Source organism: Chrysemys picta, chromosome 3 (assembly GCF_011386835.1).
Source record: "Chrysemys picta bellii isolate R12L10 chromosome 3, ASM1138683v2, whole genome shotgun sequence".
In the NCBI taxonomy this organism is placed as follows: Eukaryota; Metazoa; Chordata; order Testudines; family Emydidae; genus Chrysemys; species Chrysemys picta.
Window position 1 is genome coordinate 37,158,869 of NC_088793.1, and position 20,429 is coordinate 37,179,297.

At 40.1% G+C, this 20,429-nt stretch overlaps 1 long non-coding RNA gene across 1 annotated transcript; it reads right to left on the reverse strand.

The window, feature by feature from the left end:
- Positions 1 to 880: 880 nt before the first annotated feature.
- Positions 881 to 19,748, reverse strand: LOC135982202 (uncharacterized). The gene is made up of 4 exons (XR_010599445.1): positions 19,622 to 19,748; positions 4,399 to 4,483; positions 1,664 to 1,810; positions 881 to 1,539 (listed from the first exon to the last, which is right to left on the reverse strand). It is a non-coding gene; the product is annotated as an uncharacterized LOC135982202 (long non-coding RNA).
- Between the last annotated feature and the right edge of the window lie 681 nt (positions 19,749 to 20,429).

A 20,429-nucleotide genomic window follows, 5' to 3' on the forward strand; every position in this document is an offset into this window, starting at 1 on the left:
GAAACCTGATGAGGTTCAACAAGGACAAGTGCAGAGTCCTGCACTTAGGACGGAAGAATCTCATTCACTGTTACAGACTAGGGACCAAATGGCTAGGAAGCAGTTCTGCAGAAAAGGACCTAGGGGTTACAGTGGACGAGAAGCTGGATATGAGTCAACAGTGTGCCCTTGTTGCCAAGAAGGCTAACGGCATTTTGGGCTGTATAAGTAGGGGCATTGCCAGCAGATTGAGGGACGTGATCATTCCCCTCTATTCGACATTGGTGAGGCCTCATCTGGAGTAGTGTGTCCAGTTCTGGGCCCCACACTACAAGAAGGATGTGGAAAAATTGGAAAGAGTCCAGCGGAGGGCAACAAAAATGATTAGGGGGCTGGAGCACATGATTTACGAGGAGAGGCTGAGGGAACTGGGATTGTTTAATCTGCAGAAGAGAAGAATGAGGGGGGATTTGATAGCTGCTTTCAACTACCTGAAAGGGGGTTCCAAAGAGGATGGATCTAGACTGTTCTCAGTGGTACCAGATGACAGAACATGGAGTAATGGTCTCAAGTTGCAGTGTGGGAGGTTTAGCTTGGATATTAGGAAAAACTTTTTCACTAGGAGGGTGGTGAAGCACTGGAATGGGTTACCTAGGGAGGTGGTGGAATCTCCTTCCTTGAAGGTTTTTAAAAGTCAGGCTTGACAAAGCCCTGGCTGAGATGATTTATTTGGGAATTGGTCCTGCTTTGAGAAGGGGGTTGGACTAGATGACCTCCTGAGGTCCCGTCCAACCCTGATATTCTATGATTCTATGATTCTATGAATCAATAGACTCTGAGTACTGAAGCGATTTTCAAATATATTGATTACAATCACAATATAGAATACAGAGTGCATAGTGGTCATTTTATATTTATTTTGGATTACAAATATTTACACTGTAAAAACAAAAGAAACAGTATTTTTAAATTCCCCCATTACAAGTACTGTAGTGCCTCTCTTTATCATGAAAGTTGAATTTACAAATGTAGAATTATGTACAAAAAACCCTGTATTCAAAAATAAAATAATGTAAAACTTTAGAGCCTACAAGTCCACTTAGTCCTACTTCTTGTTCAGCCAATCCCTCAGACAAACAAGTTTGTTTATATTTGCAGGAGACAATGCTGCCCCCTTCTTGTTTACAAAGTCACCTGAAAGTGAGAACAGGCGTTCATATGGCACTGTTGTAGTCGGCATCGCAAGATATTTATGTGTCAGATGCGCTAAAGATTCATATGTCCCTTCATGCTTCAACCACCCTTCCAGAGGACGTGAGTCCATGCTGATGATGGGTTCTGCTCGATAACAATCCAAAACATGCATTGGTCCACATTGTTCATTTTCATCAACTGAGTCAGATGCCACCAGCAGAAGGTAAATTTTCTTTTTTGGTGCTTCAGGTTTTGTAGTTTTTGCATCGGAGTGTTGCTTTTTTAAGACTTCTGAAAGCATGCTCCACACATCATCCCTCTCAGATTGTGGAAGGCACTTCAGATTCTTAAACCTTGGGTTGAGAGCTGTATCAGCAATACAAATGAGAGAAACAGGATTACCCTTCAAACAGAAATTGTTAACCTAGTCCACATACATATCCAGCATTAACTGAGATCACAAATTATTTATTAGAGTTTTCCTGCTGACCTTTTTACTCCTTGCCTTCAGGTGCAGAAATTCTATATACCCTTTGGACAGTCTGCCTGAGCACCCACTACTCTTGTTCAAGAGTAGGATCCTATTCCCACTTAAAAGTGATGCACTCCATGACTTGAGTGTGAGCAACATTGAACCCTGAAAGAAAAACTTGAATGATGCTCAGCATTTTCGCAGGAGATGAACTTCACAGGACTGGACCCAAATGTGAACCCTAAGCTGTAGTTCAGAGCTGCTGTATATTGAGTCTCATTAGGAAAGTTAATACTGTGCATGATAAAACTACTGTGTATTATTTTTTTTCCTTCTTAAACATTAATAAAACAGTTTCCACATGTAAGTTAACCTTTCTATAATTTTATTCCACCCTTCAGACATATTTACAAGAACCTAATAAATAGAAAAATGTAACTTTGACCCTGAGTGACCAAAACCAATTCCAATCACTTAGATGCCTCGAGGTATCTTGCAGCCATCACGTGTGACCTTTAAGAATTGAAATGCTCTATGAGTATTTTATCTATGGCTGCTTTCCTAATGCTTATACTAAATATTCTGTGTGTGTTATGAGGTGATATGTACACAGCCAGTTATAACAACGTGGTTGTAGCTCTCTATTCTGGTCTGAGCGAAAAATTGAAAGGATAAGATTGTGGTGTTTGAGCACTGTAACAGGGTCTCTTCTGCCTCCCAAACATCCCCTCATGGCCCGAGGTCATTCTCCAGACACTCTCCCTCTGTTTTCTATTCTATTCTATACAACTCATCTGCCTTACCAGAATACAATGGAAAGGAAAGTCAAGTCTTCAGGTAACAGGTAAAAGAAACACTTCAACACATTATCAGTTTTTAAATGATGACCTTTTGCTGGCTTGTCAATACTAAAATAAAACATTGCATGTTAGGACACTTTACTGCTGAAACACTTTGTTTCTGGTCTGATTTTACTGACTTTACTACTGTCAATGGATAGTGGGCAGACATCCACACTCATTCTCCTGGATCTTTCTGCATCATTCAACATTCTCGACTATGAGATACTGCTGTCTCACTTGAGAACTGTGGCAGTGGTACAGGGTAATGTGCAAAAATGATTTGAGTCCTGCATGGAAAGATGCAACCAATGAATAGTGATGGGAAACTGTATCTTCTTACTGTAACCCTCACTGTAAGAATCCAGCAAGAATCAATTCTCTCTCTTGACTTTTTCAACACCTACATGCAACCACTCAATGAATTGGAAGAAGACATGACCTCAAATTCCAGCAATATGCAGCAGTCACACCTCTGGGGGAGAGATAGCTCAGTGGTTTGAGCATTGGCCTGCTAAACCAGGGTTGGGAGTTCAATCCTTGAGGGGGCCACTTAGGGATCTGGGGCAAAACCAGTACTTGGTCCTGCTAGTGAAGGCAGGGGCTGGACTTGATAACCTTTCAAGGTCCGTTCTAGGAGATAGGATAACTCCATTAATTTTTTTTCCCTATCCACCATATATTGCCACACCAGGATGGCCCAGTGTTTGGACGAGATGGATGACAAACAGCCGGTTGAAATTGAACCAAGCAGGACAGAGATAATGCGGGTAGGTAGAATAAATCATTTTGAAGAGTTTGCAGCCATGATGCAGTTTCTTTTGGTTGATGGTACATACCCACAACTGGTCAGTTCAGTCCATAACTTAGGAGTGCTCCTGGATTCCTTGCTGACACTAGGGTCACACATAGTAGCATCTGCAAATAATACTTTCTACCCTGTCTGGCTGGGCAGCTAGCTGATGATGACCTGGCCTCAGTTATTCATGCTTTCATCACCTCTCAGCTGGACTACAGCAAAGCTATATATCTGGGCACAAAGCCTTCAGAACTTAGGAAATTCCAACTATTACAGAACACTGCAGCACATTTCTTCAGCAACACAGGCTACTGCAAACGCATTGAACCTGTCCTCTTCTCCACAAACACTGACTTCCCATAGAATATTGAATCAAGTTCAAGGACTCAGTCCTTATCTTCAGGGTGTTCAATGACCTGGGCCCAGGGTATCTAAATGAACTAGTAAAGCTCCCGATAGAGACTCTGGTTGACAACTCTGCTCCTCTGACACAATGGAACTCTCTACAGTAAGGGAAAAGCTCACCTGTGCAGGACACAGAACTTTCTTAGGGGCCAGTCTGAGCCTGTGGAATGAATTCCCCCAGGAACCAAGGACAATCACACACCTCACCACCCTCAGCTCCAAGAGCAAGGCAGACATATTAGTGTATGTGTAAAAAAAATAATTCCCAAACAAAAAACTCCACTGCACACATTTCTCCCCCTGAGAAGAGGATAAGAGAACAAACTATGTGTGACAGATATTAGGGCTTGTCTCCACTTACTGGGGGATCGACGTGTGGTGATTGATCCACCGGGGGTCGATTTAGTGGGTCTAGTCAATTTAGACCCACTAAATCGACCACTGACCACTCTCCCGCTGACTCTGGTACTCCACCGGAACGAGAAGCATAAGGTAAGTTGATGGTTGATTTGGTGGGTCTCCCATCAACCCAGCACGGTGTAGACATCGCAAAAGGTTGAACTAAGGTACGTCGACTCCAGCTATGTTATTCACTGCTTAATGCACTACTGGAAGACACTCAGATACTACAGTGCTAAATGTGGAATAAAAATCTATATAGAACAGAACAGACTATACAGTTACCCAAGTTTCTAATTGTCTCACAATACCTGAAAGAGATGATTCTGGAAATCTTCTGTGCAATGACGATTGGTCTCTTGCAAGTGGCTTTTGCTCACTGACTCAATTAATCTCCTAATAAACAAAATAAAGGTAGATGAGGTTACAGCAATTTCATACTTTCAATACAATTTTTAAAAAAATATATTAAAAAGTTACACACATTTTTAGATGGTGTAAAGGTGTGCTCCGTCTTTGGCACCAATGCGCTAGTAAAACTATCTCACCATGCAAATGGACATCATATCATATTAGTAAAGGAGATTGAATACAAGCAGCCACTTGTTCATACACTTACAACCAAACCCTATTCCCATTGAAGTCAATGGGAGTTTTATCACTGATGACCAGGGTACCAGGATTTGTCACTAGCAGAGGGCTGGATTCTGCTTTCAGAACACAAGGAGAAATCCAGGGTAATTCCATTCTCTTCAGTAGAGTTACTCCAGATTTATACTGTGGTCAGTGAGAGGATAATTTACTCACAAAGGTTTATCTGGTAAGATCTCCAATAAGGAAAAGACTGTCCATCTTGAACTTCAAAAGGGGTGATTGAAGGGATGTTGCATAGCAGGTACTGGTCAAAGTTAGACCTTTTTGAAAAACTGTTTTTGCTGTCCTGTAAAGGGATTTTTTTAAATGCATTGATCTAGGATTTGTGTTCCGTGTGAGGAAAGAGGTTCTGTAATGAAGTAACCTGCAGATGACCCTTGTGGAAGTGAAAGTCTAGTTTTTTTTTTACTGGACTACTGTTGTTGCTAACCAGCCTGAAAGAATAGAGAACCCTTGTTTCAAAACCTTTTCTATGTGACTTATCTCTCAGACATGACTGTTAAATTCAACCCTTTAATTTGGGGCCAATTCCCCCTTTGATGCAAATATGCAACACCCAGTAATGTTAGTGAGAGTTCTGCACCTTCATAAAGGTTAGAGTAGCGACTTTAGTGATTTAGCATAGGGTCAAGGCAAGCTTGGTTGTAAAGAGCTGGAAACTTCATTTAAAAAAACCTCTAACATTAAGTGGACAAAATCATTTTTGTATTGTGGTTTTCATCAATAAAATTTATGTTGGAGCTTATACAAAAGCTTATTCCCTTCACCAACCAGTGTCAGCATTATTAACAGTAATGTTTATACAGGACAGGCTTACTGCGATGACAAATTATCTCATTTATAGTAGTGTCCAGAAGTTCCCTTGTTATAAAAGTTACAAATTATGCCAATTATTCATCACTTGCCTATAATACCTTCCTGACACACAATATAAATTTGTTCATAAAAATATGATTTCCTCCCCCTAGTCCTCCACATTTCATTCAGATGATGGTGGTGAAGGGCTAGACTGCGGATAATGGCTATGGGTCCTAGGTTATTGCAGCTTCAGAGTGTTCGTGCTGTAAGTACTGCATGAAATTAGAGCTGGATCTAAAGTAATCTAGACGATCTGCATATTAATATTTTATTGCTGAATAAATCCATTCTGGGAGAGTAGCTGAGAGCCTGATTTTCAGAGGTGCTCAGCCCTTGCAGTTCCTATTGAAGTCAGAGTTGTGGGTGCTCGGCTTGTCTGAAAATGAAATCTTGCTGCATGGTTATTGATTATTACACATACTTCTCTCTTTGCTAGTGCATTGGTCCACTTTTACAATGCTGGACATTTGTTTATCCCAAACAAATTGCGTATCTACAACAGTTCCTCTTGCATGCAGGGAGTTAAGGGTGTACCAAGGACGGCTACAGATGTAGGGTGTTAAAAATGAAGATTCACCTCTGTTCTCATCAGCAGTTTTTCTAATGAAATTTGGCATGCATATCTGATAATCAACTAAGTAGAAGTAGAACTTAGCTCTTGTCTCATAGGTGACTTTTATACGCTCCACTTAAAGTGTAAAGGTAAGCCCAGCATCCAGTGGCAGGATAGTAAGGGGCTGAAGGTGTCCCCCTTACTTACCTGTGCAGGCTATCTAGACAGTGAGGAGGAGAGAGGGAGGAAAGCAGCCTCTACCAAGTAGGGTGACCAGACAGCAGGTGTGAAAAATCGGGACAGGGGTGAAGGGTAATAGGAGCCTATATAAGAAAAAGACCCAAAAATCAGGACTGTCCCTATAAAATCGGGACATCTGGTCGTCCTACTACCACCCACTTCCCCTGCTGCATAGGAACCCAAGCAATTGGTGGGCAGTTAATGCACAAAGCCTTGGTGTCACACTCCCCTTACTGGCCAGCACAGCTTCGCTAGCAGGTATGGAGATAGGAAGAAAGCAAAGAAGGAAGAAGTAGGACCGCTGAAGACTATAGCCGGAGAGGAGATTAAAGATAATCTAGGCATGGCGCAATATCTCAATGAATATTTTGCATCGGTGTTTAATGAGGCCAATGAAGGTATTAGGGATACTAGCACCGTGACAGAGGGGCAAACAGAATGGGGGATTACCATATCCGAGATAGAAACAAAGCTCGAACGCCTTAATGGGGCTAAGTCGGGAGGACCGGACGATCTTCATCCGAGAATATTGAAGGAATTGGCGCAGGAAATAGCAGGCCCATTAGCGATAATATTTAATGAATCTGTAAACTCAGGGGTGGTCCCGTTAGACTGGAGAATAGCTAATGTGGTTCCTATTTTCAAGAAAGGGAAAAAAAGTGATCCGAGTAACTACAGGCCTGTTAGTTTAACATCTGTAGTGTGCAAGGTGCTGGAGAAAATTCTGAAAGAGAAACTAGTTGAGGACCTTGAGGTTAATGGCAAGTGCGATAAATTACAACATGGTTTTACGAAGGGCAGATCGTGCCAAACGAATCTGATCTCCTTCTTCGAGAAAGTAACGGACTTATTAGATAAGGGAAATGCGGTGGACCTAATATACCTGGATTTCAGTAAAGCGTTTGATACTGTACCCCATGAGGAATTATTGGTTAAGCTGGAAAAGATGGGGATCGATATGAAAATCCAGAGGTGGATAAGGAATTGGTTAATGGGGAGAATGCAGCGGGTCGTATTGAAGGGTGAACTGTCAGGTTGGAGGGAGGTTACCAGTGGAGTTCCTCAGGGTTCGGTTTTGGGACCCATTTTATTTAATCTATTTATTACTGACCTCGGAACCGATTGCAGGAGTGGACTGATAAAGTTTGCGGATGATACGAAGGTGGGAGGCGTTGCCAATTCAGAGGAGGATAGGGATATTCTGCAGGGAGACTTGAATGAGCTTGTGAATTGGAGTATCAGAAATTTAATAGTGAAAAGTGTAAGGTGATGCATTTAGGGATGACTAACAACAATTTTAGTTACAAGCTGGGGACGTATTGGTTAGAAGTAACGGAAGAGGAGAAGGACCTAGGGGTTCTTGTAGACCGGAGGATGACTATGAGTCGACAATGTGACGTGGCGGTGAAAAAAGCCAATGAGGTCTTGGGATGCATTAGGCGAGGTATATCTAGTAGGGATAAGGAGGTGCTGCTTCCGTTGTATAAGGCGCTGGTGAGACCTCATTTGGAGTACTGTGTGCAGTTCTGGTCTCCCATGTTTAAAAAAGATGAACTCAAATTGGAACGGGTGCAGAGGAGGGCCACTAGGATGATCAGAGGAATGGAAAACCTGTCGTATGAAAGGAGACTAGAGGAGCTCGGGTTGTTTAGTCTGACAAAACGAAGGCTGAGGGGGGATATGATTGCTCTCTTTAAATATATCAGAGGGATAAATACCAGGGAGGGAGAGGAATTATTCCAGCTTAGTACTAATGTGGACACGAGAACGAATGGATATAAACTGGCAGTGGGGAAGTTTAGGCTTGAAATTAGACGAAGGTTTCTGACCGTCAGAGGGGTGAAATATTGGAACGGCCTCCCGAGGGAAACGGTGGGGGCGAGGGACCTGTCTGGTTTTAAGATTAAATTAGATAAGTTTATGGAGGGAATGGTTTAATGGTAAAACATATTAGCTGAGGAATACCGAGCAATAGCAGGTAAATAGTATAATGGCTAACAAGGGTCAGGCTGGAGACTCTTGCCTACATGCTCGGGGTCTTACTGATCACCATATTTGGGGTCGGGAAGGAATTTTCCTCCAGGGTAGATTGGCTGAGGCCCTGGAGGTTTTTCGCCTTCCTCCACAGCATGGGGCAGGGATCGCTAGCAGGAGGGTTCTCTGCCAATTGAAGTCACCAAGACACAGGATTTGGGGACTTCATCAGCAGAGTCAAGGGAAGGGTAGGGACGGTTTTGTGGCCTGCAGCATGCAGGGGGTCAGACCAGATGATCATAATGGTCCCTTCTGACCTTAAAGTCTATGAGTCTATGAGTCTATGATAGTGCAAGGTACGGTATTCCCCCAGGGAAGGGAGGGACAATCTGCTTCTTGGTTTGCGCCTGGGGCAGCACAGTAACAGGCTGCCCCATACACAGTGCTTGCAGCAAAGCCATTATTTAGCCATAGTCATCCTGTCTGGACCTGATTCTGTAAAGTGCCAAGCACTTCCTGTGTTATCAACAACCTGCACTTTTTAAGACTAGGCCCTTGGATGGCATATGATGAATTTTTAACTAAGCTGAACTTTCCAAATCCTAGTTAAATCAGTGCATTCAAAAAGGCACATTATCCCCAAGACAGAGTAAGGGCTATTAGCAATGCAAAATTATGGGTCACATCCTTAGCTGTTAGAAATCAGCATAACTGAGGATATGACCCTATATTAACCTATTAACAATAATTAAGTCTCAGATTCTGCTATCCATAGTGTGCACTACTTTATTGTGGGAGTAGTCCAACAGGAGGACTAGTTGTCAAATAAGATACTACTCAATATGAGTAAAGTGGTAGAACTGGACCCTAAAATATGTAAAGCTAGAAATTTGCATCAGGACAAACACTCTTCCTGCACCAAACCTGAGTAAATACACTTTGTGTAAGGATACGCAATGGGAGGAGGACTTTTTACCCACCTGGCAATATATGATAGCAGAACTATTCCATATCTGCTACTGTAAACTCAGATTGCAGTAGCAAACAGAGCAGTTCTGCTGACATTCATTTGATAGGTCAGCTTCGATAGAAGCTGCTTTTCCTGAGAAAAGGTGTGAGGTATGGCCCGTGGGTTGACTTAGCCAGGTCGCCCATTTCTGCATGCTTTTTCAGAAAGTATCTTGCAGAACACAACTCTGTGGCTTGCAGAAGTTCCAGCATCATAACCATTATGCAATGGAACTGCACCAATTCCATAGCCCGTTGGGTGTTATGCACTCTCCGGGGGAGGGCAGGAATGTTGGGATTTAATTAGCTCTGTAATGCACATACCCAATAAATAGTCAACTCAGTACAAAGTGACATATCATACACTGAAAAAAATATTTGGGGTGAAGATTTAAGGCCTGGTTCCAAGACATATTCTGTGCCCATAACAGTAACTCCTATTGAATGAACAGTAGTTACGTGTGTGAAACACACTTCAGGCTCCCCAAGCAAATTCTTGAATTAATTGATATATTGTACGGTGTCAAGGGTTTTGACGGATTTAATGTGTGTTTTGGTTACGTAACGAATGTGTGTGCTTTAATAGTTTTTTTGTAATATTTTGTACCTTGCATTTATCTGATGCCTTTCTTTTGAGGAGCACGAGGCATGTGCATAATTTTAAGCATGTAAATAGTTCCATTGCAAACATCTAGAAGATAATAAGGTGATAAGTAATAGTCAGCATGGATTTGTCAAGAACAAATTGTGTCAAACTAACCTGATAGCTTTCTTTGAGAGGGTAACATGCCTTGTGAATAGTGGGGGAGCAGTATACGTGGTATATCTTGACTTTAGTAAAGCTTTCGATATTGTCTCACATGACCTTCTCATAAACAAACTAGGGAAATGTGACCTAGATGGAGCTACTATAATGTGGGTGCAAAATTGGTTGGAAAACTGTTCCCAGAGAGTAGTTATCAGTGGTTCACAGTCATGCTGGAAGGACATAATGAGTAGGGTCCTGCAGGGATCAGTTCTGTGTCCCGTTCTGTTCAATATCTTCATCAACGATTTAGATAATGGCATAGAGAGTACATTTATAAAGTTTGCGTACGATACCAAGCTGGGAGGGGTTGCAAGTGCTTTGCAGGATAGGATTAAAATTCAGAATGATCTGAACAAACTGGAGAAATGGGCTGAAGTAAATAGGATGAAATTCAATAAGGACAAATGCAAAGTACTCCATTTAGGAAGGAACAATCAGTTGTACGCATACAAAATGGGAAATGACTGCCTAGGAAGGAGTACTGCAGAAAGGGATTTGGTGGTCATAGTGGACCACAAGCTAAATATGAGTCAACAGTGTAACACTGTTGCAAAAAAAGCGAACATCATTCTGGGATGTATTAGCAGGAGCGTTGTAAGCAAGACACGAGAAGTAATTCTTCCACTCCACTCTGCGCTACGCTGATTAGGCCTCAGCTGGAGTATTGTTTCCAGTTCTGGATACCACATTTCAGGAAAGATGTGGACCAATTGGAGAGAGTCCAGAGAAGAACAAAAACAAAAAATGAGTAAAGGTCTAGAAAACATGACGTATGAGGGAAGATTGAAAAAATTGGGTTGTTTAGTTTCGAAAAGAGAAAACTGAGAGGAGACACTGTAACAGTTTTCAAGTACGTAAAAGGCTGTTACAAAGAGGAGGGAGAAAAAAAAATTCTTAACTTCTGAGGATGGGACAAGAAGCAATGGGTTTAAATTGCAGCAAGGGAGGTTTAGGTTGGACATTAGGAAAAACTTCCTGTCAGGGTGGTTAGCACTAGAATAAATTGCCTAGGGAGGTGACAGTGACAGAACAAAGATTAAAGCTCGATTCTCCTGACTCCCAGTCACCCGTTCTCAACCCCTGGCAACACAACTCTGTCACTAGACAGAGATTAGATATGAGTTATATCTGATAATTTATCAGATATAGATGCAGCATACATAAGTAGCTTTGTATGCAGCAGGAAATAAGACATCTCAGTACAAAAGCATTGAGTTTAAAGGTTGAGCTAAACTTTACATTTTAGCCTTTTATTTGGTTATTTAAAATTGTGAGGTTTTGGAATAAAAATGGCATGGATAGTTCTCTACCCAAATGGGATTTTTCCCAAAAGGAATCAATCAATCAGTTATGGCCTGTTCCTGATGCCACTCAAGATATTGGTAAAATTCCCATTGACTTCAGTGATGCAGAATCAGACCTCTGAAGAGTGACAAAAATAAAAGTTACTTATGAACTGTGACGCACTTCAGAGTAATTATATGTTGTTGCAAATGATTTGATAATTACATCAAGTAGCTCCAAAAATAATTTCATTTGCAGTTCCAGATCCCAGATGAAAGTCTGCTTTAGAATCCAGAAGTAATCAAGTATATATCCTCCACTTACAAAATACTGGTCTTGCATTGTCCACATACTTATAATATATACTTACGTTGTCAGTAGAATTGAACATATACTAAAAGCAAATTTCCAGAAATATTCCTTCACGTTTTAGGTCTAAATTTCCTTCTATCGTGTTTTTTGCCTTTCTGTGTTGTATCCTTTTTCTTTGTTTCTATGTGATCACAAATTTTACTAGCACAAATTTTTAACAGAAAATACATTAAGATTTCTCACTTGAATATTCACAGAAAGTATATTTTAAATTCATTTTCTATAAGTATCCACTGTAGAAACTTTATTATAAAAGATATGATTATCCAATTAGGAAATATGACAATACCATATCTCTTATGTAACCAATCACAAGGCAACACAGTTTGAATTTTATATATCAATTAGCAAGCCACAAAGTTAAACAAAAGTTGAGAAACATCTTTTAGGACATTTTGAAATATTAAATAAATCTGAGAGAATCATCAGCTATTCACATATTCCACAAACAGAAAAAGAGGTGACATTTGTCATTTAACTTATTTGTTATTAATTATTCACTCAGTTTTAATTGTTAGTCGTCGTCATTGGCTTACTGAGTTATTAGATGGATATCTGTTCATTGTGACAGATTTTCAATCTAGTTTTGAGGCTTAATTGTTGAGTTTGGAGGGGGGGAAATGCTATATTTAAATTAATACAACATTGCAATATGTTAGTCTCTAAAATAAATGTGAACCATTTGGTATTTTTAAAAAGAAATCATTTGAAACACTCAGGATATTGAACTTTGAAAATTAGCAGCTGTGTATGTTTCCCTAAGGGCAGAGGTTCAAAAACACTCTTTTGATTCGTGCGCCCATGATCAATCACAGGTGCAGTATAGCTGGGGTGATCAATTAGTAACATGATCAAGTGGTTACATATCTGAATTCTATCATCTGCACCCACAAGACTTAATCTGCAATTCCCTGTGAGTGCAAAATTACTGGAACAACATAAAATGGTGCAGGTACTGTGTTGGGCCTCTGTACAGAACTGAACTTCACACTTGGTGTAAGGTGTTAAGCATGATCTCCAGAATGGATTTATTTCTTTATAGAGTGGATAGTAAGAGAAGATAGAGTGAAGAATTACACATGGACTCCAAGAAATCTCAATACATTATCAATGAAAGATTTGTGTATCGATTTGTAATAGTGAAATACTCAAAGGGTTAAAAACAATTGGTTTTTTAAGAGACATTCCACATGGGCAACTTTTAAATAAACAAAAGGAAGGAAGATAGACTGATAGATAGATGACAGACAGATAAACATCATATAGCTGTATCATACATCCCCTAATTAATATCTAAGTTAGATAATGTAATTGTCTACATTTTTGTGATTATTCTCATTTTGTACTTTCTAAAATTGTAATTCAAAACCAACATTCTTGATAAATTGAACAGCAAAAACCTTATGTAGACTAACTCAGTAGCCTATGTGCTTGAGTAAAACTCTTAGACCAAAAATTCAACAATAATTCCATCAGACATTTTGTCAAACCTCCAAATTATCTCCAAAATTGTAACTTGTAAATAAATACAAGTTTATGCCTGTGTGTAGAGGCTTCTGAAAATGACATTTCAACTGAGCATCACTATTTTTATGATTTTATTAATGTTTAGCTCATGTTTTACTGCTGTCTTTGTAGGTCTGTATTCCAAATTAATGTACTATATTCACTAGGAAAGTAAAAGCCATTTCTTTTTATTATGATTTTCAGGAAGACCTTGCCCAGCACCACAGACAGTGTCTTAAAAAAATCATTGTCACTCACATTCAAGGTCCTGTTGTGTGTTGTTCTTTACAAAAGGAGTTATAAAGCAATGGAGGTATTGTGCTGATTCCACCTTCATTTCAGGGCTTCATATTAGTATGTGTCAATTTTTACATCATTATGAGACTCAGGAGGTATGCTTGCTTGTTTGTTTCTGTTTTACTTTTACACTGAAATGCTGGTTACATTCTCTTATACACATTTCAGTTATTCCTAGTTATTCCAGTATAGGTTTAGGTTACTTGCTCACTCGTTCACTCTTTTTTTTGGTTAAGACTCGTATTGTCTAAGGCTCAGAGAAGTATGTAAAAAGCATCATGACTGAAAAGCTTTCCAAATTAGAAGGGATTTACAGGGAGCAAACAATCCGGAGTAGAACACGAAGCTATTCTGATAAATGAGGCTTCAGTGAATGGCCTGTTGCTTCATGTATTTGTTTTCTTTGTCCCCTAAAGAACTGCAATGTCTCTGGTTGGCTAGTCCTCCATTACTGGAGAATAAGCTAATTGATCAACCTGAGAAAGATCATTATGCTGGCAAACAACCAGAAAAAATGTAATAGGAAGATGGGAATTAATTGAAAAAGTCTGTATGGCAGTTTCATTATGGACTTCCTTTTCTAAAAAAAGCCATCAATACTCTCATGAAGTGCATTTATTCTAATATGGTTGGCAGTAACTCCAGCTACAAAACAATATTTTATATTAATGGTAATGTACTTTGCAATGGTGGTAAAATAAGAGTTGATATTTTTATGATGTCTTCATTAGGTAACCGTATGCGTTGACATCAGTATGGAAATCAAAAGCAGCAAAGTAATGTTGATCGACTGCTTTATATGAATGTCATGCTGCACTTATGCAAAGGAACATTAATGCCAATGCCAAAAAATACATTGGATATAATATCAATATTGATGTTCCTGTGAACTCCATTTGTTATTCATTTTGTAAATGGTATGCTCAGAAAAACAAAACACTATTTACAGTGAAGCCACATGAATAAAAAGAAAAAAATAATGATGTGAGAATAAATGCCCAACTGTAACTATGGTAACATTATAGAGCGAATAATTCACAGTATTTAATACACTTGATGAATTTAGCCTCTTTTTCTGCTTCTGAAATGGATGCTAGCAGATACCTTTTGAGGAGGAAATTGCAATCTATTATCCACATTTAACTGATAACTACTTTTTGTACTGCAAGATCACTGAAAGTTTGCTAGATTTGATGCTTGATACCAGAGAAGGCAAGTCCAAGGAGTGGCCAGGGATATACTGAGTGTGTTTCCACCTGTAGAAGAGGCAGGAGGACATGTACCCATTGTGGTGATACAGTATGTCTTCAAAATTTGGGGAAGCTAGAGATTGAGAAAAACTGGTTTGAGGCAGAGGGGATAATGTGTACTATAGCTGGTTATTTAGGTGTGGCAGCAGGTAAGCCAGCCCGCTGCCCATTAACCATACACAAAGCCACCCTGATTCTTAATATCAGTATCCTAATATCTATTCATACCCTGCTGGTGCCAAGGAATGAAAATTAAGGCATTCAGCAGGGGAACCACGCCTGGGATGAGCAAACAAATATTGTGAAATTTGCAATAAAAACACGAGAGCTGGCAACACTAACATTGAACTGTAATAGTTAGCTGTGGTTGGCTACCTAAGTCACAACGTACTGTTTCTGCTCAATGACCAGCTAAGAATCTCTCTGACAGGGCCCAATCCAGCTCCCCGGAAGTTCATAGAAAGATTCCTTTCATCTTTAGTGGAGATTGGATCTGGTCAGAGTACTTCTACCTTTCCGTATCTGTCACACAGGTTTTGCTGGAGGCACTTCTCATAAAAAAAAATTCAGCAACTGGGTTTCAGATTTCTTGGCTTTAACTGGGTCTAGAGTTTAAATGTGTCTCTGTGTGTGTGTCTTGGTGTGTGTATTATTGGGAAAGTACAGGAAGTATCCCCTCCATGGACCTCATTCCTGCCTGGCCAGCTCCAATGGTCAGTGTGCATGGGGATTGGGAATGGCATGGCCTCTCCCTTAAACAGTCTCTATTTCACCTCCTTTCATATAGCTTGGCCCAGGGCCTGCACCCACGTTGCCCCAACCAGCACAACAGCAAGGCCAACTGGACAGAGCATCCCACCAAAGGACAGTTCAGCTTGGGACTCAGTTCTCCTCTAGCCAGTCCCTCAACCACATGCACTGGGAACTTGAGAAAAGATTCTGCCTCTATAAGCAAACCTGGAACAACATGTCTCTGTACTGCCCCTTGTGCCATATGCCAGTATCTTAAACAATGCAATTAGGTCTTTCTGAGGGTTAAGTTAGTGGCAAGATACGATTTTATATGGTTCTTTTAGCATCATAAACTAAACTATTAATATCTTCCAGCACTGCTAAAAGAGGTTCTCACATGTGGTTGGGGCTGTTTTATTTTACTATCCATGAAAAGGGCTGTTTATTATTAAAGTAAAACTACTTGGCTATATCCATCAAGACACTTATTTTCTATCTTAGGCTGCTATTGATCTGCAGAAATCACAATTTAGTTAGGCAGCAATCTTGATCAAGAGATACTCAGGATGATTGTGAAGTAGTAGCTTACATGCGTCAAAATCTCAAGTAATCTGACAGTTGCATTTTTGGTTTTCATGAGCCTATATATATATATATATCTTCTCACATTAGAGCCTCTAAACTCTCTTTGAGAACCGTCACAGGTATGCCAATGAATGAGCCAAAATTAGATTCCAAATTTAATTTATGTCCTTTAGTCTTCTTCATAAGTCTGTATGGTTTCTATCAAAGTTCTGCATGGAGATAAGACACCATTTTCAAAAGCACACAAGTTCCATTGAAATCTCCTACATAACGTCCAATCCAGCAAAACACTTATGCACACACTTAACTTTGAGCATATACATAAGTGATTCTATGAAGTGCCTTGCTGGATCAGGACCTCCTCTCTCTTTGTATTGAAATGACTGATGCTGACCCAAACTGAATATGAGCTAGTTAGATTCATAGACTTTGGGTATGTCTACAGCCCACGCAAACAAAATTCCCAGCCCAGGTCAATGGACTTGGGCTAGAGGGCCTTGTGCCAGTGCCCTAAAAATAGCTGTGCATACAGCACCTTGAAGTTGCAGCTTGGGCTGGAGTTCAGGCTCTGAAACCCACCCTCCTCCCTAGCCTTCAGAGTCCGAGCTCCAGCCTGAGCCACAACTTCAAAGTACTATCTACTTTTATAGTGATAGCACAAGCCCCATTAATCCAAGTTTATCAATCCGGGCTGGGAGGCTCGCTCCTGTGGGCTGTGTAGACATACCCTTTAAGGCTAGAAAAGACCATAGTGATCATCTATTTGACTGCCTGCATAACAAGGCCAGAGAACTTGACCCAACACTTTCTGCATCAAGCCCATAACTTCTGTTTGAATGATAAAATGTCTTTAAGACATCCAGTCTTGTTTTAAAGACTGCAACTGACAGAGAATCCACCACATCCTGGATAAGTTATTCCAGAGGTTAATTATCCTCACTATTACAGATTTGCACCTTATTCCTAATTTGAATTTGTCTAGTGCTTCAGCATCTGATTTAATAGGTTAATCTGTTCTCTTTTATACATTAGGCCTAATAATTGACTATAAGAATTTAAAGATAAATACAATGTGATTTTTCATAAACTTTAGCATTAAACTGAATCTTTTAAACTCAGTTTTTCAATGTATAAAATATAAATATAAATTCAGCTAAATAAAATCCATCAATTATTTTTATATTGTCCGGATCTCCCACAAAAGACCGTTTTGTCTAATTCCTTCTGTTTCACCATTAATGAGGCAGACAGTTTAGCAATATAGAATTAAGTGATTTTGTCTTCTTAGTTCCATATCCCCTCTCCCCACTCTCCCCCTTCATTCTGAGCATTTACAATGCTGGGAGAAATGTAGGATGTCAGTGCTCATTAAGCAAATAACTCCCTACGTCTGGTAGACGTGTTGTTTCTTTATTTGCATGTTCACCTGTATGTCTCAGACGACATCCAAAACACTAGGATAGGAGAGTTTATAATCAATAAAACTAATTCCTATATAGATTTGAGAGTTGAGGCATGTATCCAAGTTTTGAGAAATGGGAAAATAGTAACAATGAACAAAATCCATAATATTTTTTCCTGTAAAATATGTAGCATATACAGAACATATGTAGTGGGGTATGGTGTAAAGGATTTGTCAGCATTCATTTGGGATGGCCTGCACAAGTCATTTATGACTTCACCTCTAATAAAGGATGTGGCCCTCCCTGATCTCATGTTGATAAAACCTTAAAACAATTCACAGCATTCCATTATGTGCTCTCCTCTCTCTTTGTATCTTTCTACTTTTCACGGGGGGGGGGGGGGGGAGGGGGGGAAAGAGAAGTTATGTTTGAGGAAGAATTTGAAGAGGGACAGGGAGGGTGCAGTGCATACAGGAGGAGGGAAATCCAGATACAGGAAATACATGAAAAGAGCCCTGGAGCTGTGAGTGGGAGAAACAGAAGACGTGAACATCAAGGCCAGTGGAATTAGTGGAACATAGGGCACAGGATGGAGTGGAAACCCAACTAGAGATACAGGGAGGATACAAAGTTGTGCAGACTTTAGCCTAGTTGTGGAGAAGTATTAGAGCTCAATGCACTTTTCAACAACATGGATATTTTTGTGAAAAATATCCATTTGTGTGGCAATTTGAGGTTTTTCATCTTAAACTGGAAATATTTTTTTAAAATATCATGAAAATAAAATTCTTTTTTCAAAAATTTCACAGGAAACAATTAATTTCCCATCCCGCTCTCATATTTATACTGTATTCATCATTCGGCACATGAGCAAGTAACAAGATTACATGAATCCTAGCGGAGGGTCTCTCACAGATCCCTCTGCTCTTTTCTCCATAACTGCTGGAAGAGGAGGGAGGCTGTTTCCTGATTTATTTTGGTTCTCACCTCCCCACCTCTGTTGATCTAATTATAGGAATGATACATTATGGCCAAGCAAAGGGCTTTGCATTTTGTCCTGAAGGCTGTCAGGTTGTAGCATGCTTGGGCCAGCTGCCAAGGTAGCTTTGTCTCTGGCTTTCACACATCTCACCCTGATCCCTGAATGTTCTACTGCCTGTGAAGACGGCAGCTGAGATTGACTAGAATTTCTCCTAGAGGCTTCCAGGGTGTGCAAGTTGGAACAGTAGCTCCACCACTCTGCTAAGGTGTGTAGCATGCCTGGCCAGCTCTACTGGCTGATGAGGAAGGGAGGGGTCCTCTAGACGGGGTCAGGCTCACTCTCAGCCAGTGCATAAGCTAACTCCATTCAAGTAGCTTTTGTCATGAGGATGCTAACAGAAAGCAGTACTTAGGTTCCCCAGCAGGACTGGGCAGGGGTGTAAAAGGGAGTGAGCAGGTTGTTTGCACATCCTCTCCCACCCTTTCTTATGCATCAATGATGGGCTAAGCACACTGGAGCGCTAAGGCCTCAATCCTGTCAGTTGTTCTGCATGAGCAGACCCCTGCACCCAGGTATAACCCCAGTGAAGTTACTGAGGCTTTACAGAGGAGTACTGAACAAATTCCAGGTTCAGGGCCTTGGTCTGAGACAGGAGCTATGTCTCTTGCCTATTTTTGGCTCCACTTTCAATTAAAAAAATCTCCTCTCCCCCTGCCCCCAAGGCACTTTGTAAAATCCTGCACTGACCACTGAATGTCAACAGATATATTTAATTTAACTAACATATGAGATTTTCAATTTATTTTAATAAAGCAGCAGTCTATTTACTGGTTTTATTAGTGACTAAGCTCTTGGCTAGCTTAAGGAAAGTCTGTAAAAATTGATTGACCTAAATTCTCTGCAAGATAGATTTTTTCATTCTTCCCTTTTTGTGTGTGCATAAGGCATCAGAGGGTTTTTCATTCGCACACTGAATAGTAGTTATAGATTGAATTAAATGTACTGCAAATATATTATGCTTTCTGCACCTGCACCATGTGAATTGGACTGAATTCCCCCTACTGTGAGAGAATCTTCTTTTCTCGGGATGGCTTGGATTTCTGGTAACTAGGCAGCTAATTTCTTGGAGGTAGACAGCTAGGATGAAGAAAAAAAAAAAAAAAAAAGATTACCAGAGTATTCCTTTGTGCTTTAAAAATAGCATGTGAAGGTTCGTTGTTTTCCTCTGTACATGGGAGCCATGTTAAATAGCTTTCATAGTAAACAACTGACATTCTCAGGTGTCATTGGTTCCAGAACTGCTACTATGTTACAGAAGATATAATAATGTTGAAACTCACAAACCAAGATTTTCAGTAAACACCAAATAAAAGCCCCCTGTGAGTGGATTAACATATCAGGACAGTTGGCTGATGCATATCAAGAAGTGCCTGAATTATATATATCCCCCAGTGCCCTTACCCTTAGAAAAAAAATGTACTTACAGTTCATTGACTGGGACAGAATAAGTGAAATAGGACAGCTTCACCGTGTGATTGGTAGAAGGGTGTTATGCAGCTAGAAGAAATGGATTGTTGATGGCATTCTGTTTTAAAGTTCAATAAATTCATCCCCAGAGCAAAGAATGGCGTTACAAAATAATGGATTGTTCAGTTGGTGGACTGCCGTGGCTGTATTTAATATGGTAGAAGCCTTTATAAGATGGTCTCTAGTCATAGGTTTATATAAAAAAGGAAGATATAGGCCTCCATTTAAAAGGAAATATGCTTTCTAGATGGCAGTGGAAAACAACTGCAAATACCCTTGGCTTAAACAGATTTCCTAAAGGTACAGCAT